Consider the following 27,237-nt stretch of genomic DNA (forward strand, 5'->3'; position numbering starts at 1 on the left):
TGAACTAATAGGAACACAGATAGTCTATGACAACAAAGAAAGTATGGGATTTCAAAAGCACCTTGATTAATATTAAAATCTCACCATACTCTATATGCTGTGATAATATTCATATATATTGTATATAGTTTAAAGATATGTGAATGCATTATAATCAATATTTTAGTCTTATCCCAGCCTCCATGAAGTCTAATAATTATGATTTAGTGATATATTGGTAGAATCCCCATGTTGCCTAATGATTCTTCAAATAGAAGAATTTACTGATTGTCAGTATTCTGAATGGCATAGATAGATATATTTACTGGTTGACAGTATTCTGAATGGCATTATGCTTTACTGCCTAACAATGAAGTTCAACAAATTGTCATTATCATTCTCTTCCTTTTAGTACTCTAAAGTACTGTTGAGACTGCCATATAGAAAAATTTATTGAGATAACATAATGTAATGAAAACTGCAGAAGCTTTGAAAGCAAATAAAAACTTGAGTCCCAATCCTGTCTCTTTAGCTTTTTGCCAATGGCGAAAAGGGATTCTACTTTGACTCCTTAAAGTGTCAATTGTTAGTGTAAATGAGAAGGGTTTGTTCTGAAAATTAAATGTGATAAATACATAGGGAAGCCCAATTTAAAAATAAAGCTCAGTATAGAAGATAAAATATTACACATTAACATATGTTAATGTAATGGGGTGACTCTATAAGGATGCATTGAGTCCATCAATGAGAAAAATGAGGGCCAAATTTCAAGGTTGAAAGGGTGTAGAAAGATAGATCGATAAATAGATAGATATACATATATCTCCTACGGGTTCTGTTTCTCTGGAGAACCTTGACAAACACAGTAATACAGATGATGAAGAATACAAGTGTCAACAGTTATACAGCAGGTGTGTATGGAGGCCAAGTGGCCTAACAGAGGGTATGGATGGACCTGGGTTCTGCCTCTGTCCTTTCACAATTGCTGGGAACTCTCGTTGCTAACTTCTGATCCCAGCAGTAACATTTGGGAAGAATGGAGGAAAGAAGTTAACTGAGGCCCATGGACACACCAAGTAATTCATTGTAGCTTCAACTTCCTTACAGGCAATACAGAAGTAGGGCTGGGAGAATTGGAGATAATGTGTGTGAAGGGTCTAGCACATACTAGGTGCTACATGAATCATGCTTCTAATTATCTTAATGTTCATAAAAGAAAACATTCTCTACCACGTCAGCCAAAATAAGTGAAATATGTTACTTTGGGGAAGAAATGGTGATTTTAACACACAGTTTTCAGCTTTCATATGCCATCTCTAGGGATAATCATTTTTGCACTTTTATTATTGTTACTAAACTTTAACTTTTCTTGTGCTAAGAGGGCTTGCAAAGGATGAGAATGAAGGAGGATGGGGCTATCCAAAATAATGGATATCCCAGAATCCTGCCAAGGTATGTGAGAAACTCCTAAAATAATAACCTGCATTCCCACTGCTGCGGAAATGGAAATATTTATTGTTGTCATTATCACCACTATTGTCATTACTGCTATTTTCGGAGTTCCCTGACAGACTCATTCATTCCTAAGGGGATTTAGTGGTTTGAGTTTCATGTCTGTACAGCTCTACCTAGGAAAGTCAAGAGTGCTTTCACCTTTGCTCCTGTCTAAACAGAACTTGCAGCCTTTCACCACATGGAAGCCACTTGCCTGGTTGACCTATCCGACTCAGCTGTGAAATCGGTCCCTCGGTTTCCAGAGCTCAAAGCCTCAGATTCTTCATTTACTCATCCATCTCTCTCTACCCCTTTTCCTCAGCTACAGTCAATCCCCTTGTCTATCACACCTGCTCAAATTTTTCTAAATCCCTTCTCTGTGCTCCCTGCCAGCTGCAACTGTCTTATTTCAAGACCTGAATAAAGAAAAAGTCTTTTCACTATCAACATTAAGGAGGATGTATCAGGTAAATGATTCTTGGCCCAAACAGCACTGTTTTAAAAAATTTAAAAATTGAGAGCCAACCCAAAATATAAGAGACTTTGGGATACTCAGATAACAAGAAACTCTCCTACTATTAGGATAAATTTAGAATATCCTTAATTATGTTTTTTCTTACAAGGTAATTAGTCAATCTCTCCCCCATACTTCCTTTTACTTTGAATTTTTCTTTATTTCAACATCTATCTCATTCCTCTTTATTTATCCAGGACACTACTCTGAACACTCTAAATGGCAACTGTCATGCCTACTCCTCCACAAGTCTGCTCAAACACCTAGGATGCTGTAGAAACCATAACACTATCTGTTACAAATGGTACCTGAAGATTTTGCTTTATACAAGGGAAAGAGATGTGAGACAAACAGCAATGCCATAGCTCTCATGTTAAGAAAATACATAAATATACCACTAATCAAAGTTCTGGGATTGAAGGCAGTCTTCAAAGACAATCCCAAAGGATAAGTAGAGAAGATAGTTCAGTGTATACTAGAGGTCACCTAGCCTGAAAAACGATAAAGATGCTATTTTCCTTACACACATCACAAAACAGGGATTATTGTGATAATTATGAAAGATTCTACCACCAGAGACCCCTTTTAAACCCTCATTTTAGCAAAGGGTAAAGGGGAAAAATTCTCTTCTCACCTTACGGTCAGTTTCAGACATTTGGAGGGAAACTAGAGCAGATGCTGTGGGCACCATGCCCGTGTATGCCAGCCCTCACACTTTAGTGCACACTGGCTGGACTTGTGGCTACCAGCACCTGAATTTCTTTGCCTGAGGGCTTTCTCAAGCCAACAGAGCTTGCTTTGCCCACGTGTGCAGCACTCTGGATGTGTTTGGGTATTAATTTCCCCTGGGAGTAGCCTCCAACCAGTTAATGAAAGGAATTGGTGTATAAATACCCTAGCAACCTTATCCCTTGGGTAGAACAACTCTGAGGTATATGCTCTGCACCAACTTTCAGAGTTTCCCCAGCAGGATTAAGCTCCAGTGGACTACAATGGTGGGAGCCTTGATAATGTATATTTCATTGACTGCTTTGCTTCATCTCACTTCTTCGTTCTCCTACCACTGCTTTCTTCTTCTTCCAGGTAAATTTCTTGGGCACTAATCTGTATCTCAAGATCTGTTTCTGAGACATACCAACCAAGACTCTAAACTTCTCTTCCACCAAAAAAAGAACTGATGGCTAAATCAGAAATAGTGAAAACTCTAGGATAAATTATTCATTGAAGTCAATTCAACAAACAATTATTGAGCACCTACTGTGTCAGGAACTGTGCAAAGATGAGCAGCACTTAAACCCTGATGGGAAGGAGATCACTAATTTCAATAGTAGGCAATTACTGAATGTTTTAAAGTATAGTAATCAGTACATCCAGAAATAGCTATTAAGCCTAGAACAGAAAGCATCTAAACCCTGTCAGTGTGGAGCTGTGAAGTAATGGAAGACTTGCCGAAGAAGAAAGACTTGATTTAGTTTTTCCAGGTGGAAGTAGAAAGGGGAATATCAGATAAAGGGAGCAAATGCGCAGAACCAGATGGTACAGTCTCCCCCATGACAAGAATGTGGGGAAAACCTCAGAGAGGCTGGATGATATAGTGGTAAGAGCATGACCACTGAAACCGGACTGTCTGGGTTCAAATCCTAGCTTTTCTAGATATTGTCTGTGTGACCTTGGGCAAACCAGTTAATCACTCTGAGCCTCAATTTACTCATCTATAAATTAAGGTGCCTATATCCTACCCTTTTTAGTAATTTAGAAAATTTAATATAAACAAAAGGTTTAGAAAAGTAACTGGCATATCGAAAGTGCTGAATAAATAACTGTGGTTTGTTATTACGGCTGGTTAACTCATAAAGGGAAAGTAATAGGAGATAAAGCTGGCAAAGTAGACAGGAGACAAATCATGCAGGTTCTTATATCCCATGCTAAGGAACTCTTTCTTCATCTTTGAAGTCAAGAATCAGCAAACTATGTATGACCCACTGGCTAAATCCAACCTACCCCTTTTTTCTGTAAATAGTTTTATTGGAATACAGCTACATTCATTAACTTGTATATTGTCTGTGACTATTTCATGCTACAATGGTACAGTTGAGCTGTTGTGACATAACATATGGTCCACAAAGTCAACAATACTTACCTTCTGATCTTTTACAGAAAAAAAATTGCCAACCCCAGCCATAGATGGAAAGAAGTGACATGCAGAGTAAAGGATAAGTTGTATGGAGTAAATATCTGCAGGCAGAGAAAGATGGTCATTCCACAGGTCAAGGTTAAGGTTGATGAGGTTAATAAACCAGATTTCATAGAGTCAAAAGAGGAAGGGTTTGGTATATAGATGAAGGAGAAATATATTGGGAGTTGATAAAGAGTCCAATTAAATCTGCAGGCTACAGGGCACGCCTAGCCTAGAGATAAGTTTTATTTATTCCAGAGTGTTCATATATTTTAAATCTGTTGTCAATGTTTAAAATAGACAGATATCACCAATAAAACATGAATATCTGGCTTGTTTGGAAAAACTGGAAGATCTGGCAAAAGTTTGCTTATAGGCGTGAATGGCAGAACTTTATTTATCTGGAAGGCAGTATTTACATGAGACATTTACTTTCCACTACATTGCATTCTCCACTATTTCCTATTGTATTACAATTGGATCAGCTTCATTCATGTCATAATCACGTTGAGTCTAAGTCCTCTAGGATTCAAGAGTGCTACATACTGCCACTTATGGACACAAGGGCATGGAGTATGGTAAAAGGAGCAGTTTCCTCTCAAAACAGATATAATAAAAACAGTGGCCTTGAGGGAGAGCCAGATTTTGGTAAGAACAAGTGAGGAGAGAGTACCACATGAAGAAGGTGAGGTGTGAGTTAACTTGTTTACGAAAGAAGAGAGGTTTATGATGACAGAGGAGAAAAACATTTAGGAGAAATTGCGTGAAGAGTCAAGGTGGGGGCAGGCTCACAGCAGGATAAAGATAACTGAATAAACAAGGATTGGTCACCAGAAATGTTACCTGTTGGTTGATGTATGAGGTTGAGTAAGATGAGAGCCACGGAAGGAAGTGACTGGCTTCAGAGTCCCCAGCTTTTTCTGGAAAATTACTGTGGTGTTAGAGCCAGTGGTGGATAGGTTAGGGTTAGTGTCATCACAGATCCTGCCTGCAAATCTGTCCAAGGTAATTAGAACTACCTTTAGGTTCAATCAGAGTCATGATGAGGTCTCTGTCATGTAAGCCCTAGGGAAAAGTGCTGAACTGGTTCAGTTAAACAATATCTGTAGTTGCTTTGAACTCTAAGATTATATATTTCTAACAGCTTTAGAAATGGAGGAGGAATAAGTTATCTAAGGAAGTTGTGATCTCAAGATTCTTCCCTTCTTTGCTGTTTCTTAAGGAATAGATAACTCTTTTGTTCACTGAGCACCCTGATGGGCTTTGTATATGGAAAAGCATTGCCCCTACTTACTTGGAGATGTTGGTCTTCTCATCCTGCATCCTGGTCCTTCATATGCCTTCTTCTATATTTCTCTTAATTTTTCTTTGTTTTCCTGTCCTTTTAATCTCAGGAGTCAGTTACCTATTAAAAAAGAAAATAGGGAATATAGTGAATGGGAAAATGTCATTAAAACTCTCAACATCTACCCTTTTCAATATCTATTATTATCTTTTTCACTATAACAGAGAGGACAATTTCCTAGGTCTCACATAATGGAAAATTCACTCCTATCCTTCAGTGTTTGTCCCGGAAAAACCTTATAAAGTCATATTTTTATTCTATTAGCTGTTGGAAATAGCCATGAGGAAAGGCCACCTCCTAGCCACATCCATCCAGACACTGCAACAGAGAAATCAACCTTAACCAGGAAGAAAAACCAAGGCTTCGAACTACTTAATAGGCAAAAGCCTTACCCTACATGCTTGAGAGGAAAAGATATTTTAAAGTCTGCATTCTTGGCTGAAGATGATTCTTTATCCATAATGAAATATTTTACATTTCAGAAAGAAATATGAAACTGCAGAGGGTGTTGATGCAGCTACCAAGAGTGATGAGGTCTGGTAAATAAATTCACTTAAATTTCTTCTCTTAGGAATTATCAATGGGGTAAGAAGTAGAGAGAGAACAGGCAGTATTCAAAGAAATGCTTATAAATAGATAAGAAAATTAAAACAATAGTTTAATTTAAAACTTATTCAATTAAGAGAAAGATTATAAAATATTGCATAAAGTGATTTTTTTTAATACAAAGATTCATTCTGGTCTGTGCTCTGGGAGAAAAGTCTACTTGGAAATAGATAAGTAAGAATTATGGAGGACTTTTCAGAAGTAAGTGCACATGGCTCTCTTCAGTGTTTCATAAAGCTGATTTTCCACAAAGTTTTAAGAAAGGAGGAAGGAAAAGATGAGACAGGAAATACAAGTCCCTAATGACTCCTCTTTTGACCCACAAATCCAAGGAGAGGATGAGAAAGCACAAAGTTAAACCATCGTAGTTCAAATTTTGCTAGAATTAAAAGTTCTTTACTTAATGGAAAAAAGGAAAGTAGTGAGTTTATATTTAGATTTCTTAAATCCTGAAGAGAATAGGAACACAGAGTTTATATTTTTCTCCTTTTTTTCCTGCCTTTTCTTTTTTTTTTAATGATGATTTAGACTCATGATCTTTTAAAATAATATATATGTCCCTCTTCATCCTTTTCTGAACATAGAAAAAAATACCCCACTGGTAAAGACTTGATGCAATTCTTCCTTTAAGAGTTTAAGGAAAGAGTCTTCCTTTATAATACAAAATTTGCTGTCTATATAGTGTGAGTCAAATTAAAAATTGTCCTTGTGCTATGTGTGTTACCACCCTCTTGACTAGGAAAATTCTAGAGATCAAAACAACCATTTATTTTCTCCACTAGACACAGCGGTCAAGATCCAATAGTGTGTCACAATCTGCTGTGAGCTCTGTTGCAAGTAATTTGTTACTATTAATAGTTCAAATTTTGCAAATGATTTACTTTTGTTTGTTAGTTAGAGGGAAGTCAAGGTTATCCTGAAATGTCACTCTCACTCAGCTGCATTCTGATATCCTCCTCTGAGAAGAGAAGGGGAGGCTTTCTAACCAGGATGCCAGTGAGCGAATGTCACCCACTGTTTGTTTCCAGAGGTAAAAAGGTTGAAACCACTCATCAGACTCCGGGCAGACAGCAAAATACCCTGTAGATATCGAAAGCAAGGTGCCATCTGAAAGTGAAACTAGAAAATCAATGCAAGACATATGTGGTCAGAGACATGTAAGGTCATTCTTAAGAATAAGGTGTATGGGGTCATGCACTAAGAGAAACTCCAGGCACCTCTCATCGGGATGAGTGCATCATGCCCAAAGTCAGTAAATATTTGCAGGGCTCAATGTCCCTCGCTCTGAATGATGTGCTCAGAAATTGTCCTTCTGAGTCTTACTTGGTTTTACATGTTTTTTTCTTTCGGCAAAAAGTGTAAGTATCTAGGACTTTTGGCGTTTGTAATTTTGTCATTAATTAATAAATTAGCATTCTGGTCTTATGGCCACATGAAATGTATTGACACTCTGGTTTGTTCCAGATCCTGTGCTAGGCACTAAATTCACACAGATACTTAAGAAAGAGTCTTCTTCTCAAGGGAATTCCCATGAGAAATTAATTAACATGAGTTTGTTCCTGAAAGGTTAATATACTCCCTCTATGTGCTCAAAAAATCATGTTTATGAGCCTGCAAAATCGAGGAACAGACTGGATTGTGGTGAATCCATCAAATGAAATAGCATCTAATGAAGCTTCATGAGAACCAAACAACTGATCACAACTGAAAAAAATCCCACATCACAATTTTCTTTGTGTATATATAAAGTTTTAGTCATCATGGAAAGTCATTGTCACTGAGCTAAAACTCAGATGACCTGAGTCCACTGCTTATTAGCTCTATGATTGTAATGATTGTAAATAAGTTAACATCTTTGAGACTTGATTTTCTTACCTACAAAATGAGATGAATCATTCTTCCCATTACTCCACACTGATGTTGTGAGGTTGGAATGCATGGGGAGAAGCAAGGGACGAAACTCTATTCCAACATAGAGTTATAACCAACAGCCACTGTGTGCCAGGCAGAGTGTTAGACGATTTCCTCCTGTTCTCATTTTTAACCCTCACAGGAACCCTCACTTTAGGCATTATTGCTTTAAAAGTTGACTTTCTAGGTCACATCATGTAGTGGCAGAACTAGAATTTGAAAACCCAACTGTCTGCCTGCAGGGTGCTTGTCTCCATTGCTTCACCCTGCATATATCACACCTGAGTCAGTTGTGTGAAACGTCTTTGAAAATTGGAAGCTGTTCTACTGTTACCATCCCAAGTCAATGATCTGAGAGTGAAAATGTCCCCTAAGTCACTTAATCTGTTCCTTTGCTCATGGCAAGTTTTCTACTTGAAGGTTATTGTCTTTTTTTTTTCTGTGATTAATTCTTATCCATTCTTCAAGCTGACTATAGTTCTCTAGGCAACAATGATCTTTCCTTCTTATAAAATCTGATATATCTATGCTATTTCACTGTCTCATACATTTAATATGTTGTGTTTTTAGTTATTATTTTACATGTGTCTTGCTTCCTCAGCTAGACTGAAATTTCCAGTGAGTAAAAGAATGCCTTGGTACTCCTCTAGGACCAGGTCATTGTAGCATCAAGCCATTAAAAACATAGGTTTTCAAATGTTTGAGTTTTAATTGATATATTAAAAAATATTATAAGACAAAGACCAAAATGATGATTACTAAAATAGGCAGTCTAATTTACTTTTAAAAGAACTTTAAGTGTTTATCTCACCTATGTTATAGGCAAAGACATTGATTTTTACAATCATTTTTCTCATATTCAAAATACTACAATGTTATAATAAAAAATATGCTATTGCCTGCCACTGTTATTATTTTTGTGTGTATATCTCCCTATTTTTTCTATATGTGACTATATTTATAAAACTTGAATTAAAAAAAACTTGACTGGGCATATACTCAGAGAAAACAACAATTCAAAAAGACACATGCACCCCAATGTTCATTGCAGCACTATTTACAATAGCCAGGTCATGGAAGGAACCTAAATGCCCATCGACAGAGGAATGGATAAAGAAGATGTGGTACATATATACAATGGAATATTACGCAGCCATAAAAAGGAATGAAATTGGGTCATTTGTAGAGACACAGAGGGACCTAGAGACCATCATACAGAGTGAAGTAAGTCAGAAAGAGAAAAATAAATATCATATATTAACTCATATATGTGGAATCTAGGAAAATGGTACAGTTGAACAGGTTTGCAAGGCAGAAATAGAAACACAGATGTAGAGAACAAACATATGGACACAAAGGGGGGAAAGCATGGGGGGGGGATGAATTGGGAGATTGGGATTGACATATATACACTAATATGTATAAAATAGTTAACTAATAAGAACATGCTGTATAAAAATAATAATAATAAATTTAAAACAACAAAAAAACTTGAATGTCAAGGAATTTTATTTTGTTATATGATTTTGATTTATAATCTATAGAGAACATATTCCATATTATTCTATAGTTTCTCATTGCATCATTTTAATGGATGTATATTTTTTCATGTTTATTAATTGGCTTTGTGTTTCAACATTTTTGTCAGTTCATTGATTGAGCTCTTTCCTCAGGTCTCCATTTTTCTCACCACAGCAACCATTACCAGATTACTATATACCCCTCCAGAGTTAGTCTCTTTATGTAGAAGTTAACTATAGAAATCTGTATATCCATCTTTTAAAAAACAGTAGTGGAATCATACTATGTATACTGTTCCTTACCTTGCCTTCTCATTCAATATTATATTCTGGAGATTGTTCCACATCAATACAAGTAGGGGAGAGGCTTCAAGATGGCGGAAGAGTAAGACACGGAGATCACCTTCCTCCCCACAGATACATCAGAAACACATCTACATGTGGAACTGCTCCTACAGAACACCTACTGAACGCTGGCAGAAGACCTCAGACCTCCCAAAAGGCAAGAAACTCCCCACGTACCTGGGTAGGGCAAAAGAAAAAAGAAACAACAGAGACAAAAGAATAGGGATGGGACCTGCACCAGTGGGAGGGAGCTGTGAAGGAGGAAAGGTTTCCACACACTAGGAGCCCCTTCACGGGCAGAGACTGCGTGTGGCAGAGGGGGGAAGCTTCGGAGCCGCGGAGGAGAGCGCAGTCACAGGGGTGCGGAGGGCAAAGCGGAGAGATTCCCTCACAGAGGCTCGGCGCCGACCAGCACTCACCAGCCCGAGAGGCTTGTCTGCTCACCCGCCGGGGCGGGCGGGGCTGGGAGCTGAGGCTCGGGCTTCGGTCGGATCCCAGGGAGAGGACTGGGGTTGGCGGCATGAACACAGCCTGAAGGGGCTAGTGTGCCACAGCTAGCCGGGAGGGAGTCCGGGAAAAGGTCTGGACCTGCCGAAGAGGCAAGAGACTTTTTCTTGCCTCTTTGTTTCCTGGTGCACGAGGAGAGGGGATTAAGAGCGCTGCTTAAAGGAGCTGCAGAGACAGGCGCGAGCCGCGGCTATCAGCGCGGACCCCAGAGACGGGCATGAGACGCTAAGGCTGCTGCTGCCGCCACCAAGAAGCCTGTGTGCGAGCACAGGTCACTCTCCACACCGCCCCTCCCGGGAGCCTGTGCCGCCCGCCACTGCCAGGCTCTCGTGATCCAGGGACAACTTCCCCGGGAGAACGCACGCACGGCGCTCCTCAGGCTGCTGCAACGCCACGCCAGCCTCTGCGCCGCAGGCTCGCCCCGCCTCCTCCATACCCCTCCCTCCCCCAGCCTGAGTGAGCCAGAGCCCCCGAAGCAGCTGCTCCTTTAACCCCATCCTGTCTGAGCGAAGAACAGACACCCTCAGGCAACCGACATGCAGAGGCGGGGCCAAATCCAACGCTGAACCCCGGGAGCTGTGCGAACAAAGAAGAGAAAGGGAAATCTCTCCCAGCAGCCTCAGGAGCAGCGGATTAAATCTCCAAAATCAACTTGATGTACCCTTCATCTGTGGAATACCTGAATAGACAACGAATCATCCCAAATTGAGGAGGTGGACTTTGGGAGCAAATATATATTATTTTTCCCCCTTTTTCTCTTTTTGTGAGTGTCTAGGTGTATGCTTCTCTGTGTGATTTTGTCTGTGTAGCTTTGCTTTCACCATTTGTGCTAGGGTTCTGTCCGTCCATGTTTTTTTTGTTTATTGTTTGTTTGTTTGTTTACTTAAAAAATTTTTTTCGTAATAATTATTTTTTTATTTTAATAACTTTATTTTATTTTATTTTACTTTATTTTATTTTATTTTATCCTCTTTCTTTCTTTCTTTCTATTTTTTCTCCCTTTTATTCTGAGCCTTGTGGAAGACAGGCTCTTGGAGCTGCAGCCAGGCATCAGGGCTGTGCCTCTGAGGTGGGAGAGCCAAGTTCAGGACATTGTTCCACAAGAGACTTCCCAGCTCCACGTAATATCAAACAGTGAAAATCCACAGAGATCTCCATCTCAATGCCAAGACCCAGCTCCACTCAATGACCAGCAAGCTACAGTGCTTGACACCCTATGCCAAACAAGTAGTAAGACAGGAACACAGCCCCATCCATTAGCAGAGAGGCTGCCTAAAATCATAATAAGGCCACAGACACACCAAAACACACCACCAGACCTGGACCTGCCCACCAGAGAGACAAGATCCAGCCTCATCCACCAGAGCACAGGCACTAGTCCCCTCAACCAGGAAGCCTACACAACCCACTGAACCAACCTTAGCCACTGGGGGCAGACACCAAAAACAATGGGAACTACGAACAAGCGGATTGTGAAAAGGAGACCCCAAACACAGTAAGTTAAGCAAAATGAGAAGACAGAGAAACACACAGCAGATGAAGGAGCAAGGTAAAACCCACCAGACCTAACAAATGAAGAGGAAATAGGCAGTCTACCTGAAAAAGAATTCAGAATAATGATAGTAAAGATGATACAAAATCTTGGAAATAGAATAGAGAAAATGCAAGAAACATTTAACAAGGACCTAGAAGAACTAAAGAGCAAACAAACAATCATGAACAACACAATAAATGAAATTTAAAATTCTCTAGAAGGGATCAATAGCAGAATAATTGAGGCAGAAGAACGGATAAGTGACCTGGAAGATAAAATAGTGGAAATAACTACTGCAGAGCAGAATAAAGAAAAAAGAATGAAAAGAATTGAGGACAGTCTCAGAGACCTCTGGGACAACATTAAATGAACCAACATTCGAATTATAGGGGTCCCAGAAGAAGAAGAGAAAATGAAAGGGACTGAGAAAATATTTGAAGAGATTATAGTTGAAAACTTCCCTAATATGGGAAAGGAAATAGTTAATCAAGTCCAGGAAGTACAGAGAGTCCCATACAGGATAAATCCAAGGAGAAACATGCCAAGACACATAGTAATCAAACTATCAAAAATTAAATACAAAGAAAACATATTAAAAGCAGCAAGGGAAAAACAACAAATAACACACAAGGGAATCCCCATAAGGTTAACAGCTGATCTTTCAGCAGAAACTCTGCAAGCCAGAAGGGAGTGGCGGGACATATTTAAAGTGATGAAGGAGAAAAACCTACAACCAAGATTACTCTACCCAGCAAGGATCTCATTCAGCTTTGATGGAGAAATTAAAACCTTTAAAGACAAGCAAAAGCTGAGAGAGTTCAGCACCACCAAACCAGCTTTACAAAAAATGCTAAAGGAACTTCTCTAGGCAGGAAACACAAGAGAAGGAAAAGACCTACAGTAACAGACCCAAAACAATTAAGAAAATGGTAATAGGAACATACATATCGATAATTACCTTAAATGTAAATGGATTAAATGCTCCCTCCAAAAGACACAGACTCGCTGAATGGATACAAAAATAAGACCCGTATATATGCTGTCTACAAGAGACCCACTTCAGACCTAGGGACACATACAGACTGAAAGTGAGGGGATGGAAAAAGATATTCCATGAAAATGGAAATCAAAAGAAAGCTGGAGTAGCAATTCTCATATCACACAAAATAGACTTTAAAATAAAGACTATTACAAGAGACAAAGAAGGACACTACATAATGATCAAGGGATCAATCCAAGAAGAAGATATAACAATAGTAAATATTTATGCACCCAACATAGGAGCACCTCAATTCATAAGGCAAATGCTAACAGCCATAAAAGGGGAAATCGACAGAAACACAATTATAGTAGGGGACTTTAACACCCCACTTTCACCAATGGACAGATCATCCAAAATGAAAATAAATAAGGAAACACAAGCTTTAAATGATACATTAAACAAGATGGACTTAATTGATATTTATAGGACATTCCATCCAAAAACAACAGAATACACATTCTTCTCAAGTGCTCATGGAACATTCTCCAGGATAGATCATATCTTGGGTCACAAATCAAGCCTTGGTAAATTTAAGAAAATTGAAATCGTATCAAGTATCTTTTCCAACCACAACGCTATGAGATTAGATATCAATTACAGGAAAAGATGTGTAAAAAATACAAACACATGAGGCTAAATGATACACTATTTAACAACCAAGTGATCACTGAAGAAATCAAAAAATACCTAGAAACAAATGACAATGGAGACATGACGACCCAAAACCTATGGGATGCAGCAAAAGCAGTTCTAAGAGGGAAGTTTATAGCAATACAATCCTGTCTTAAGAAACAGGAAACATCTCAAATAAACAACCTAACCTTATACCTAAAGCAATTAGAGAAAGAAGAACAAAAAACCTCCAAAGGTAGCAGGAGGAAAGAAATCATAAAGATCAGATCAGAAATAAATGAAAAAGGAATGAAGGAAATGATAGCAAAGATCAATAAAACTAAAAGCTGGTTCTTTGAGAAGATAAACAAAAATGATAAACCACTAGCCAGACTCATCAAGAAAAAAAGGGAGAAGACTCAAATCAATAGAATTAGAAATGAAAAAGGGGAAGTAACAAGTGACACTGTAGAAATACAAAGGATCATGAGAGACTACTACAAGCAACTCTATGCCAATAAAATGGACAAACTGGTAGAAATGGACAAATTCTTAGAAATGCACAACCTGCCGAGACTGAACCAGGAAGAAATAGAAAATATGAACAGACCAATCACAAGCACTGAAATTGAAACTCTGATTAAAAATCTTCCAAAAAACAAAAGCCCAGGACCAGATGGCTTCACAGGCAAGTTCTATCAAACATTTAGAGAAGAGATAACACCTATCCTTCTCAAACTCTTCCAAAATATAGCAGAGGGAGGAACACTCCCAAACTCATTCTATGAGGCCACCATCACCCTGATACCAAAACCAGACAAAGATGTCCGAAAGAAAGAAAACTACAGGCCAATATCACTGATGAACATAGATGCAAAAATCCTCAACAAAATACTAGCAAACAGAATCCAGCAGCACATTAAAAGGATCATACACCATGATCAAGTGGGGTTTATTCCAGGAATGCAAGGATTCTTCAATATATGCAAATCAATCAATGTGATACACCAGATTAACAAATTGAAGGAGAAAAACCATATGATCATCTCAATAGATGCAGAGAAAGCTTTTGACAAAATTCAACACCCATTTATGATAAAAACCCTCCAGAAAGTAGGCATAGAGGGAACTTTCCTCAACATAATAAAGGCCATATATGACAAACCCACAGCCAACATCATCCTCAATGGTGAAAAACTGAAACCATTTCCACTAAGATCAGGAACAAGACAAGGTTGCCCACTCTCACCACTATTATTCAACATAGTTTTGGAAGTGTTAGCCACAGCAATCAGAGAAGAAAAAGAAATAAAAGGAATCCAAATTGGAAAAGAAGAAGAAAAGCTGTCACTGTTTGCAGATGACATGATACTATATATAGAGAATCCTAAAGATGCTACCAGAAAACTACTAGAGCTAATCAATGAATTTGGTAAAGTAGCAGGATACAAAATTAATGCACAGAAATCTCTGGCATTCTTATACACTAATGATGAAAAATCTGAAAGTGAAATTGAGAAAATACTCCCATTTACCACTGCGACAAAAAGAATAAAATATCTAGGAATAAACCTACCCAAGGAGACAAAAGACCTGTAGGCAGAATATTATAAGACACTGATGAAAGAAATTAAAGATGATACAAATAGATGGAGAGATATACCATGTTCTTGGATTGGAAGAATCAACATTGTGAAAATGACTATACTACCGAAAGCAATCTACAGATTTAATGCAATCCCTATCAAACTACCAATGGCATTTTTCACAGAACTAGAACAAAAAATTTCATAATTTGTATGGAAATACATGTAGATTTGTTCTCATTCTTCTTAATGACTGTATAGTATTCCATGGTATGGATTTTTCCATAATTTACATAATCAAGTCCCTATATAATTAATTTCTTACTTACATGATTTACTATACATATATATTTTCTTTTTTCCAAATGATCCATCATATCTTTCCTAACAAGCTTCATTCATTTTTCTCCCTAAAGGCTTTGCTTCTGAATCCCTCCATTCTTGGGTTTCTGTCTGCTGATTGCTCTCTGTGCCACATGCAATGTTGACACCCTGGCAGTACTACTCACCTCTCTCCTGGAGTCCACTCTTCCCTAGATACTATAATTTGTTCTTCCTTTATTAACTCCTTCATTTTGCTCTAGCACATTTTCCAATAGCTAACTTTAAAAGTGCATCTGGATATTTAGATGTCCAAGCTGTTTATTTTGCCTTTATATTTATTTTGGTTGAATATAGAATTTCATATAGAAAATATCTTTTGTCCAAATTTTGAAGGTACTTCTTCCTTCACTTGTAGCATCCAGAGCAGTTATTAGGAAAGCCAGGGCCCTTCAGAACCTAGTACATTGACCCTTTTACCCTTCTTGGTTAAGTCTGTGAATTTATTTTACTGTTTTCTACTTTCCAAAACTGTTTTGCAGTCATTTTCTAATGACATTTCATATTCTATTTTTTTTGATAGAGTTCATTTATTTTCCTCAGTGAAACCTGGGGAAGAAGAGGCAATAAATACATGTGTCAATTCACCATCTCTATCTCTAGAGTCCAGTGTTTAACTATTGTGCTTCTATTGAATATTAAATTTCTAGTTTTTCACTTTTACAAACACTTGAACATCTTCATGGTTAAGTAGAAATCATAATTATTTCTTAGGTTATACTAAAGGTCCAATTCTTGCATAAAAGTGTTTACAAAATTTCTAATGTATTTGATAGATACTTCTAAGTGTATTCATTTCCTGTTGCTGCAGAACAACTTACCACAAAAAGTAGCATCTTACCCCACAGTTTCCAGGGGGTCAGGAGTCTGAGCCTGGCTTAACTGGGTCCTCTGTTCAGGATCTCACAAGGCTGCGATTCAGGTGTTGGTCAGGAATACATTCCCATCTGAGGCTCAGGATCCTCTTCCAAGCTGACATGATTGGCAGAATTCATTTCCTTGGAGCTATAGAACTCATGGTGGCTTATTTCTCCAAAGCCAAGAGGAAATGGAGTATCTGAACTCAGGGAAGGTCTAAGCCTTCTTTTAAACTGATTAGGGACCTTGATTTCATCTGTCAGATTCCTTTACCTTGGCCATATAATGTAGCATAATCATGAAAATGACAGCTATCATATCTTACATCTCTCTGACACTGAAGACAGGGGAATTATACAGGGCATGGACACCTGGCAGGAGGAAGGAGAAAGGGGATGGGTCTTGGAGGTCATCTCAGAATCCTGCCTACCACAGCAAGTTACCCTAAGAATAATCTATGTATTGTAAATATATTCCAGTTTTTAAATCATTGTAATTAATTACATTAAAATCCAGAGAAGTGTAAGAACTATTTACTCAAATTACATTTACTCTGATTTTTCTACCATTTAATTTATGTTTTCCTTACTTATATAACAGAATTTTGACAAACCTCTACCTATTACCTTCCCTCTGTTTACCATGGCTTTTGAAAGACTCTATTTAATTCTTAAATGAAGTCCTACCAATTTTTCAAAAACTAGAGGAAAATACAGTAGCATTGTTTCTGGATTTTTAACAAAAATGTCATTAGACATTCATATTTTTCCAGGCATTCTGCTGGTCAGTGAGTATTAAGAATGCACAAGTAAGTAAACCAATGTTCTTGGTCTTGGGTGCATCCAGCCTAGAATAACTGTGACAAGTATAATAAGTTTTCCAGTGAAGTAAAGAATTCCTGAGAAAGGATTTATTAAACACAAAACCAGCGGAAGCACTCACAAAGGAAAATGATGATGAACTTCACTGTGTAAAAAGTTATGTCAAATTATTTTTCAATACCATTAAAAACACTTGGAAAGATTGAATATATAAATACATTTGCATAGTATCAATATAGAATACATACACACACACATACATACACATAATCAACAAATAAATCAGTAAAAACATGAAAGCATAAATCAGAAAAATTTTAAAGGATATAGATCCAAAATTCAAAGAAAATACAAATGACCAATAAGTACTTGAAAAGTTATTCTATCTCACCAGTAATTGAAGAAATATACAGAAGGACAGTAAATAGAAAATATGAAAAATACTATCACTAAGTGCTGGTGAGGGTGTGACAAGCTAACCTCTACTATACATTATGTGGAAGAATAAATTGGGCAACCTTTTGTGAAAGGAATGTGTCACTATAAAGGAGAATGAAAGAGCTACATGCTTTGGTCCTATAATTCCACAAGTGAAAAAATTTGAAGGAAATGAAGATTTCAACAATAAAGGAATTTTAAGTAAATGAAATATTATACTGTCATTAAAAATGATGTTTTTAAAACTATTTTAGTGATGTGGGAAAACAAATACATTGATATGTTAAATTAAAGAAGTCCACAACAAAATTGATCACGTCTAAGCAATATATATATATATATATATATATACACACACACACACACACACATACATAGAAGAAAACTTGAAGATAAATACACCAAAAATTTTAGCCATAATTATCTCAAATACATAATTATATAGTTTTTACTCTCGTATTGCATATATTCTATGTTAAGAAAACATTCCTAAAACAAAAGTAATAGGTCCATAAAATTACAAAGTTGATAAACAGAATAGGAAAATGTAATGTCTTTAACATGTACCAAAAAAAAGCCCTGGTCAGAATTAAAGCCCTGAAATTTCAGGAACAATATTAAAATGCAGCATGTGAGCATGAATCTACTTCATGGAGAGGGAGTGGGCCATAGCGACATGTTGTTCAGAGAGCTACCGACAAGGTAGACCAGATGGATGAGAATCAAAAACTGGAAAAACCAGCCCAGCTAGACAGGCATTTCCTGGCACAATCTGATTAATTCTAACAAAAGACAGATCTCATTTTATGAACGATAATATACATTTTAAATATCAGTCAAACCTTTATCTTAACAACTGTTCTAGTTTGGAGGCTGTGGATTAAAAGCAATGTACCCAGCTATTTATTGCTGAGTTCTTAAAGAAATAAAATATGTAAAAGGTGAAATAAACTGGAATAGGTTATCTATAAGAGAAAGCCTAAGATGAGTTATATGAAATTATATTTTCTCAAAAATTTTTATATAAATCATGTTAACAAACTTTCAAAAGTGTTTTGGAATTTTAATGATTGACATTTATATTCTAGGATATGATGAGTTATGAAGTTACTAACAAATTTTTCTTCATCTTCATAGAGGATTGAAAAAAAGGGAGAGAAAATAAGCTGAAATCATGAAAAGAGATTTTTTTCTTTGCTTTCTTTTCTATTGGGGGAAGGGCATGAATTAAAAATCTGTGATTAAATGATTGCAGCCAATTACTCAGATAAGTTTGTCTGGCCACCCTTGAAGATCTTCAGAATAATATACTCAACAGTCGGACTTGCTTTAGGTTTTCACCTTAAACCTAAACCTTCTGCCTAGGAACAGGAATGGACAGAATGACCCGTTCCTCTCTCTTAAACTTCCTGTATTAATAGAATATAGCACGTTGTGTAAGACAGAGATTAAATAAATAACACAATATTTTAGTTTTGAAAAATAGTTAATAAATATTGCGTTAGAAAGATTCCAGGTACATATTGGACTGTTTGTTTTCAATTTCAAATCACATCTCTGAATGGTCAACCACAGTAGATGGGCCATACCTGGAAGAGGAGATTTGAGAGAAAAGACGTCAGGCTTGTGGGTGGGTCTTGCAATTGTTAAAGCATTAGTGAATGGGATCTTTTTCCTAGAGGAGAAATGCAATTTTGTCAGGAGAAAGAAGGAACTGTTTTCTTTTTTTTTATGAAGCAGAATTCCATTCTAATTCTCTGAGCCTTTTACTATAACTGCCGTAGCATGTGTTTTAAATTATATTGTATGCATGTGTTCCCCATAAAATTAGCCATCATGACCCATTGTTCCACAGTCCTTCCTTTCATCACATTTTAGAGCCCTGTGTTCCATATTAGCAAATAACCCTTAGAGGAAATTATGCCTTTTCCATACACCAGCTTTGTTACATATTTGATAACACTTATTGTATATTTAAGGATATGGGTCAATATATAAAATTTTTTAAATAATAAAACAAGTGACCGATATTTTCCTCATGGCAAACAAACTAGGAAGTCAAACTGAATATAATCTAGCATCAATATCAAAAGAGAATTAACAGCTCCACTGTTAACCCATATGCTCGTGAATATATAACTCCATCGATATGTTAACTAGGGTGAAGGCACATTGCCTGCTTTAGAACCCACTCAAATTCTTTGGGTTCTGAGTTTAAAATGAAATTTGAGACTTTTCAGGTTCAAGGTCCTTTTTGGTGCTGTAAAAATGTGACTTCCTGGTTGAAAAAAACTAAAAGTGTTTGGACACCAAGTTGCTCACACAAAACAATATGATAAGTGTGAATGAATCAGTAACATATGGATTAGATTTTCCCTTTAAAAATCTATTATTTTTTTAAAACATTTTAAATGGAAAATTCATGGTAAAAACATGCATTGGATTTAGCCAGCTCTAAATCATTTGAAAAATATTTGTAAAGCATTTTTCTCTCAGTGGATATGTGGCAGCATTTCCAGCCCATAATGTTAGTGTAACTTCACTCTTTTCCCCAACCCTCCTCCAAGACTCTCAAATCAATACACAAGAGAAAACAAACTGCTGCTTGGTTCTCCTTCTCTTGCTCTTTTTCTCTCCTACTTCCTTGAGTATGTCCTGAAAACCTTTATGTATCATTTCCACTGCAATGGCACAGATATTTTTTAATTAAATTGTGTTTCAAACTATTCTAAATGTAAAGCTCTAGGGAATAGTAGCAAAGGATATACATTAATGATGAAAAGAAATACATTTGTTTGTAGTTCAGAATGGACATCCCAAAGATGAGTATTTTTTTCTTCTCCTCAATCTACAATCCATTAATCTATTAATCAAAATTAACTACTGTAAGTATATTTTCCCTGAGTACCCAAGAGTAACAAATAAAAATACAAGGAAATAAGAGAATATTGTAATGTTTCAAACTTCAGTATATTGTGGTGTCTGTGTATAAAATACTATTTTCTGTATTTGTTCCCCTTTCTTTGAAATGTTTTCTGTCCTCTAGTACCTAGAATTAAGCTTTGACCCTAGAAAATTCCCTAGGTTGTAGTCAGTCCCACAAGTAAATTCACTTAATTGGCCAAATGGTTTCTGAAAACAAGATCATATTATCCCTGTGAGTTTAGGTTTGCAATTCTGTTCAGTTTTCTAGAATTCTGCATATTTACTTCCTTGAGTTGTACATGTTTTCTGAATTTGGCCAGGGCATTTTGCCAACTGCACATTCTGAGAGTTGTACTGTCTTACCCACTCAGCTCAAACATTGCAGATGTCAGAGCTAGGTTTGGACTAGAGATCAGTATTTATTACTTAATGGATTTCTATTTTCAGAGTACAAAAAACAATATTCTGTTTCTTCTAAACAATAATTATTTTAGTATAGATGTGGCAGACCACCTATTTGTTTTAGATTCCATTCAAATAATATATATAAATACATAGGCATTGTATATGGAATATTGACTACCATAGTGTATAATATCCATCTAGGTTATTTGTATAGAGAAAAAATGAAGGAGACTATAGAAAAACAAGAAGACTATAAGTTCTCATATTTTATATGATAGTACAAATTCCACAATATTACAATACATTTATTTATGTAAAATCTAACTCTAAAGCCATGAATAGTTGCAATTCCCTGAACTGTAGCAGATTAATCCGTGAAGGTTGTCTCCCAACTCTCTAATTACAATTAATGAATCTAATTACTGTGATGATTTGAATATTATGCTTTCGTCTTATAATCTACTGTGCCTGTTTTCTGATTTCCAAGTAAAAGAATGTCACCCTAAAGTTTTCAAGAATGGTGAAAATTTCCTAAAGAATTTGAAATTCAACTGTAATAATGTTGAGTTTATTTATTCAACATTTAACCAAATGTATTGAGTATCTACAAAGTATCAGATACTTTCCTACAATCTGAAGATCCTTTAATATCTACATAAATTTTATGCCATAAGTATGGGGAAATACCTTTAGGTTATAACAATTACGATATTCTCTTTCATGTTTTCAAAAGTTAGTGAGTGAATTTTCTACTCTGTCTTCTCCAGATTTTCTTATTTACCTTTAACATAGTATTGAATGGAAGATTGACTTTCTTTCCATCCCCTTAAATGAAATTTTATTTAAGTGAAAAGGAAAATAGAAAACCCTGTTATAATTCTTGCTAAGTTCAATGTAAGTTTTCAAAAGCTGAGCGTAGTAGTATCTTAATAGATGGATTGGGGATATTTTATTCCTATTGATCAATTCTAAATTAAGACTAAAGTATCACTCAAACTGAAAATAAGAACATCTTCAGAATGTCCTATCCCACTACCAATCAAGTTAAGAATGGCTCCTGTGCTTCACCCTGGTAACTTTTGGTTCCATGTAACTAAGAATAATCAAAGTGACCGGAATAATAAAACATTTTTAAATGATGATTTTTTCTAATTAACAGGTTATAATTGCAAACATACATAAGCCTAGATCCATGAATCAACAAAGAAAAACAACTTTAGTGTCACTTCCCATCTCTAATGCCTGTTTTTCTTATTCAGCATCCTCCAAACCAGGAAAAAATTACAGTCATACAGTAATTGCTGCAAGTGATGCTGCATTTCTTTCAAGGTGAAGAGACAGGTACTTGCAGAGTGCAACACTGGCCATTCAGCCTACTCATTTAAATTATTCATATCATCCAGTGAGAAACCCAAATGTTGGAGATAAATGTCAAAAGTAGTTGAGGGAGGAGCAAACCTTCTAAAAAGGTGTGAGAGACAGAAATACTGGAACAAACATCCTTAGGTCTAGATGCATGGAATTATAGAGCCTTTAAATAGAAAGAAACCTCCATTATGCATCTAGTTGCCTCACTACTATCAAATTCCTGTCAGATAACTACGAGCTTCAGTTTACACCGTTTCAATGGTGGAGAATCCGCTGCTTCACAAGGGCATCTGAATTCATTTTCTAAGAGCTCTATCTATTTCAAACTTGTTACTTAATCTGCCTTACTACAAATTCTACTTCTGGGTCTGAGTCCTGCCCTCTAAAGTTAAACAGAAATCCACTCTACACATCATCCCTTCCAGTATATAAAAATAATCATCCTGTCTACTCTGTCTTCACTTCTTTGCTTCTAAAGGGAAATGTCCTCAATTCATACAAATATTCCTCAAAGGTCTTGGCCTTCAACTCATTCCATCATCTTGATGGCCCTTTTGTCATTATCCTCTGGAAGGAAATAGTCCACCTGTGATTTAGCAAGAGTGAATTCAGTAAAAAATTAATACGCAAACATGTCCACTGATTCATCTAAGTTTACTTAACCTGGTATTTTAGGATTACAAATGGATGAAGGATATCTACTGGCGAAGCATGAAAGATGTCCTCAAGGAAATCTGCTTGTATCACTAGTGGACTTAACATAGTAGCTGAAGATAATTTCATGTATCCGAGAACAAAGATCACTCTCACCCTTGCCTGTTTCACCATTAAAGTGCATGAGTTTTAAGGGTATGGAAGGTACCCTGATACTGGAAGCAAATCTGCAGAACCAGATTACACTGGTACCATTCATGAAGTTTGTTGCTACTCTGAATCCCCACCCTCTCCACAAATATGTACACAAATCCAAGAGGCAAACTTTACTATTAATTACCGTAATTAAACACCAATATTACCTTTTCCAACGAGCATTCTCAAAAATCTAAATAGTCTCATCAGCAGAAAAGAAAAGGTCTGTAACACTAAGACTTTCTTTCCCTCACCACAAGGTGTGGCACCCAACAAGTTAGCCAAGAGAAGGAAGAATCAATGAGTTTCACAAAATCCAAATAATTCTCTACTGAACGTTGAAAAAGACAGAAGGCAGGTTGTGTGGTTTTGTTTGTTTGTGTTTTTGACTTTGGAAGCCACAGATCCATGGTCTGGGGCAATGGGGATAAGTAGCTATGGCCAACCAGTAGACATTCCTTGGCTGAATACAAGACTCTAGATGGCAGCATGTCACTGAGTAGGGTAAAGAGCTAGTTATTAGAAGGTGACTCATGTTGAGCACCAAAATAGGTAGTGATGGTTGTCGCAATCACAATTGTGCACATAGAGCTTAGCACTGCTTACCTAACAAGGAGAACAACCAGTGACCATGGCCATAGCAAACATTCACAGCTGCACTCCCATGCCCCAGTGTGGAGCACATGAGAATCCCCAAAGGGCTATAGATACTCATGGACTTGAATGAATGGGAAGATATCAGAGCTAAGAGTTGATTGGAACATTTGGAGAATCTCATTTGGGGAAAAAAAAATTTTTTTTTCCATGCTTGGGACCTAAACACTATCCAGCTCTCCTAGATATGCACACATACAGATGTACACATAAAACCACATGCATCTCACAGCCCAAACTTCTATGCCCTCATTGGGCTGCTGAAGAAGCGTATTAACCAAAACATAACAAAGAGACCAAATTTTGGCCCAGGGACTGATGGAAAACACATCTCTCCCAGAGGCTTTGGGAACATTGATAAACATCAAAAGGAAAAACTTGATTGGTATAGGAGCTCAACTGGATGACGGTAAATGAATACTAGTAGAAAAAATAGTGCAAACTTTTTTACATTTCTCATTGCCCGCAATTCCTTTTCTCAGCCCCTATATGTCATGCTCTAATTATTTTTCAAAATCGCTTCACATCTAAGCTCATTTAGTGCTGGTCAACTAAAATTCCAAGATAGATTTCAAATGAATTATTTTCTAGACATGTCTCTTCTCTCTCTGAACTTAACCTAAATGCAGTTCTCAACTTCGATTCCTGTGAAATTTTATCTTGTTAGATTTTGTCCATTATTTGAGCCTATTGAAATAATTTTTCATCTTGATTCTCTCATCCATTATATTATCTCTCATTCTCATCACTGTATAAATTAGTTGATAAGTTATCCCTGAGGTCCAAATGGGCCAATAACAAATAGAAAATGTTACTTAAGAAGTGATTTTATTCAGTCTATTGACTTTTGAGTACAATCCATTTACCTACTTCTGGTTTAATGAATGTACAGGTTATGAACTGAGGCTTTGTCTAAAGACTAATATATATAGCTTTGGGGACAAAGCATCATTAACCATGATTTGTAGAATGATCATCAATCAAACTACTCTCTTTATTTACTCGCACTTTTATTAATGCACTTAACTTTTTTTTATTCATGTACTTCCATTCTTCTATAAGATACTCTCTGAAATGTTTAATAGTTCAATTCATTGAAAGGAAGAAAGAAGAGAGCTAAATTTATGATTCTTCCATTGGATCCAGGAACTTTGTCTGACGTATTATACTTGACATCCTTCCTCCCCATAATCCTATGCATAATGTTTTACTCTAATATTCTTTAAAGATGAGGAAGCTGAGATTCTAAAAAAAAATTATGGGCATTGGCTAAAACCACAGAGTTGATCATCTATGGCATAAAACCAGGCTGATCTGCTTTCAAAGCTTGCCTGGCTTGCTTTCCATGGAGTGTATACTCATCCCACTTAGCAAGTAACCTTTGATGATTTGTTTTAAGACACTGTGCAAAGAGCACCCAGAATACAAACATGAGAAACACAGCAGAAGTAAAAATAGTAAGAAGCAGACAGGTATAAGAATGTCTAGAGTACATGATGAATGGGATTGGCAGCAGGAAAGACACAAACACTATGCTTGGAAAAAGAAGAGAAGGAAATTACTTTTTACTGGAAAGCTGTGTTTGTCTCATGCCACTCCTTTCATCTGGACTTGTACCCCTGATTGCCTGGATCATTCTAGCTTCTCCCCACATCCTTTCCCTACTGTGGACCATTGTCCAGTACAGGAAAAAGGAACATGCTTTGGAATCAAGCACAGCTGGATCTGAAATCTGTTCCAGCCCCTTTCCAATGACCTTGGGCATGTTGCTTTATCTTCTAAGTCTCAGTTTCTTTTTTGGGAAAATTTTCACATTAACATATAAACAGAAGATTGTCATAATAAATGATGCATGTTGCATTGCCCCAGGGTAGGTGTTCAGCAAAGGATTTTTTCATTCCCTTACTATCTCTCAAGCTAATTTTCCTTGGGCACTTTTTTATGTGTTATGTGCAATTTCTGAATTTGGGTGTTATGTTTCATTTCTCTGCTTAGAACAATTTATTACTAGATTTGCCTTTCCTGTCATATACACTTTCCTGTGCAGGATTGATAAAACCCTCCCTAATCCAGTCTTTCCTACCTATGGACCCTCACACCCCCAACTCTGTTATTAATCAGAACGAGACCCCCACTGACTTATGACTACATCTCACCTTCATCCTAGTTTCAGAACTTTTGACCACTTTTTTCTTCCCTTTTCCCTCTGCTTATTCATCACACAAATCTTGTTCATCTAAGACTCAGCTCTGGTTCCACCGTAGTTACAGTTAACTACTCCCACCTTTACTGATGTTTTCTTCCTCCTGTGAGTGCTTGCCGTGATTAATGTTCATGGAAAAGAATTTAACACTTCATTTTCAGCTCTTCTCCCAGACTCCAGGTTTTTACCCTTTAGACCCCCCAGTGAGGCCTCCCAACTTTATCCTGTCCCAATTCTCAGGCCAATCTGGAGGTAAGACCTACAGGCCTGCAGGTACCATGCAGACTCAGACTGCGCTTCATGCAACTGGTCCAGCAAAAGACCCCTCAAGCCCAGAACCCCAGACCAGCACAACTTACTAAGTTTCTACACTGTTCCCTGAGCCTGTTCAATGGCATCCCCTAGGTTCACCCCGGATATCAATGTATTTCCAATTTATCTGTTCCCTTGTTCCCTAATGTTGGCTCAGTGCCAAAACCAGATGTCTGCCTTGTCCGTCAGATAATCCCAGCATTCAAAGCCTGCTTGGACCCTACCTACCTCATGCATACACTTCTCCCCTATTGGTTTCTCTGCTGCTCTTGCCAGTTATGCATCCCCCAAATAAATATAATAATAATAATAATAATAATAATAATAATAATAATAATAATAGAGAACCTCTGATGAGTGTGCATCTTGTGTTAGGCACTCTTCTAAAAGCTTTGCATATATTATATCCTTTAATCTTTACATCAATCCTAAGCTTATTAAAATGAACACTGATGTTGTAAAGGATAACTTTTCCCAGGCCATACAGCTAGTAAGTGAGTGATCCAAGATAGGCTACAAAGCAGGTCATACTGTCTCCACAGCCTGTCCTCTTAGCATTAATCCAGAATTGAGAGTTGTGCCACGTCACATCCATCAAAGGAATCCCTAAAAGGTGATCTATGTTGTCAGGTTGAACTCAGGACATGATTTTAGCCTAGCTTAGCCACTACTCTGTGCTTCATTTTGCCCAACTGAAAATCCTTGAAACCAGACTTGGGCCTCATGCCCCAGTTCTACCATTCAAGTTGGCCCCTACTACAGCGTTAGTCTCCAGTGTCTGGCAAGCTCAGTTGGACAGTTCTTGTGACAGTCCAGCTGCCTTCTCTCTCATGTCATAAAAAGGGCAAAATC

General features: G+C 37.1%; 1 long non-coding RNA gene across 4 annotated transcripts in view; it reads right to left on the minus strand.

The window, feature by feature from the left end:
- Positions 1-5,012: 5,012 nt before the first annotated feature.
- Positions 5,013-27,237, minus strand: part of LOC132376247 (uncharacterized) — a 279,504-nt gene continuing 257,279 nt past the window's right edge. For 2 of the 4 annotated variants that reach the window (XR_009506259.1, XR_009506256.1), the window contains 4 exons: positions 19,259-19,344; positions 16,374-16,524; positions 5,458-5,568; positions 5,079-5,159 (listed from right to left, as the gene is read on the minus strand). This is a non-coding gene — a long non-coding RNA (uncharacterized LOC132376247). Of the gene's footprint in view, positions 5,160-5,457; positions 5,569-16,373; positions 16,525-19,258; positions 19,345-27,237 lie in introns of all 4 variants that reach the window. The other 2 variants (XR_009506258.1, XR_009506257.1) reach the window with 2 other exon arrangements.

Source organism: Balaenoptera ricei, chromosome 12 (genome assembly GCF_028023285.1).
Source record: "Balaenoptera ricei isolate mBalRic1 chromosome 12, mBalRic1.hap2, whole genome shotgun sequence".
NCBI lineage: Eukaryota > Metazoa > Chordata > Mammalia > Artiodactyla > Balaenopteridae > Balaenoptera > Balaenoptera ricei.